This window comes from Pteropus vampyrus, unplaced genomic scaffold, assembly GCF_000151845.1.
Source record: "Pteropus vampyrus isolate Shadow unplaced genomic scaffold, Pvam_2.0 Scaffold88, whole genome shotgun sequence".
Taxonomy (NCBI): Eukaryota; Metazoa; Chordata; class Mammalia; order Chiroptera; family Pteropodidae; genus Pteropus; species Pteropus vampyrus.
In genome coordinates this window covers 4,420,803-4,423,085 of record NW_011888869.1, presented here as the reverse complement: position 1 = coordinate 4,423,085, position 2,283 = coordinate 4,420,803, and positions in this window count along the sequence as shown.

Below are 2,283 nucleotides of genomic sequence, written 5' to 3'. Positions count from 1 at the left end.
TACTCTTGGGTCGTGAGCGGAGCCTTTTAAAGTGACATCTATTCCAAGCCGACTTGGGTTTCCATCTTGATGCCCCAAGAATTAGAGAATATTCCATAAAAAAAGAAAGAAACAAGAAGGAAATATTGTCAGCCACTTGACTTCTCCTCGTGATGTAGCTTTAATAACTGTATTGATAGTCCAAACACAAACCCAAGGGATGGATTTGCATTTATTTCAAGGTCTGGCTGGAAAACAGAACACTTTGATTTAGAGGATTAAGAGAATAAAAATGCATTCTATCGATTTGCAGATACTGTCTTTAATTGTATGCCTTTGATTTCCTGCATTCTTCCAGAAAAATAAAATAAAAAGAGAAGATAATGTCATTTGGCAGTGCCTATGCCAACATCTTTCTGTAACATCTTTCTGTAACACTGGGGGTGCGCTGGATTAAGTATTTTGTTCAGTATTAAGATTGAATCTTTCAGGAGCAACCTATCTGGGTGGTTTAGGCTCAGGGTCTCTAAGCAGGTTGTAACCAAGATGTTGGCCAGGACTGTCATCATCTGGAGGCTTGCGTGGAGCTGGAGAACTTTCGTCCAAGAAAATAATAAAATAATTAAATCCTGTTATAGAAAGAAAACTCTGATCATGAGAGATAAAATCTCCATTCCCTTCTCAAAGTTACCGTAAAAATACAAAATCATTTACAGCTCTAAATACCCAGCCTTTAGATGAGGTCGATGTTCCTGAATCAACTCTGGAGCAGATGTTATTCTGAAGAGGTTGCCACTTGGATTCACAAATCTAAATAAATAATCTATTGGGTATTCCCACTAAGCAGAAAAACTGGACACCGTGTGGGTAATTTTTCATGTTAGTCATTTTTTTTTTTTAACTTGCTCTTTCACCACCTAACAATGCATTGCACTGAATAAAAAACTTTTTCCTGGAAAAAGATCCAGATATTTAAATGATTTTATTGGCTCCCCCAAAATAATAAATAAGTAAATGCTGTTAGAGAGACGGGTTCCCATCTCCTCTGACTATCTACATTTCCCACAGCCCCATGGATCTTCTTTTCGGGGGGTATTTTGAGGAAAGTTGCTGCTATAAAGACACACTACTCAGTTGAATTTGGATCCAGCCATGTTCCTTGTCAGTGTAGGCAGGGCTAAGAACTATATATTTTCCACTATGACCAGCCTGTGTTTGATTACATGGTCCAAGAGTTTGAAACCAGAGTTATAATTAAGCTTCTAAAATCAAGCCCAAAAGAGGAAACTTGGAAACCTAGAAAAAGAAAACAGAGTAGCTAAAAACCAATAACCTCAGAAGTGGAAGGTTAAGATTTTCATGTTAGTAGTTTAAGGTAACCACACTCATTTGTGGCTAGGTGGGGCATATCAACAAGTAAGTACACACGTAAACAACATATTATTCGTCGATGTCCTGTGTTGCCCTTTAGCTGTCTCTTTAAACAAAGTATTTTTCTATTTTCTCTCAAATCTGTTTTATGGATTGTTTTTTACTTTTTTGTTTAATGGTTGAAATCCTACTTGCTAGCTATGTGGTCTCACATGAGAAGGATCTTTTTGCATCTTAGAAGTTTGTTTCTCTATCTATAAAATGAAAGGTTTGGATTGGATTATTCATTTGAGTTGGCAGAATCATCTAGAGAATTTGTGCAATGTTCAGATTCCCAAGACCCCAGCAATGCAGGAAGTCTGAGATGGGTTCTAGATTTTAACAAGTTTCTAGATTTTAACAAGAACTCCAAGTATTTCAGACTTTGATGTTTGATTGAAAAACGTACTTCGAGAAATACTGCCCTATGTGTTTTCTAAAGTCTCTTTCATATCTGAAATGTGATGATTCTGGAAGTTTTCTCTTTGAAAAAAATCCTGCTCATCTGGTAAATGACAGATCTCCTCATTTATTACTGGGTGTACCACATACACCAAAGAATCCGTTTAAAGGAATTAAAAATTGGTCTTTGAATCTCTGGGCTTTTTTGGGTATCAGTCAGCTTTACTTTTTTGTGTCTTCATAGGCAATTATGTGACAGGTCATCTGCCCATCCTGACTGCTCTATAGGAAATCTTGCATGTCAAGTCTCTAATGTGTTTAACTTTGTGTACCCATACTTAAATCTAGTAGGCAACCCACATTTTAAACTGTGCATGTTCAAGAAAGAGAGAGATCTTTTTCTCATGTTATTTCTGGACTCAGTATAGGCATATTAAGCTCCCCAAACCTTCACTTCCTGCATTACCTCTACTATTTTCAAATTCAGAAACT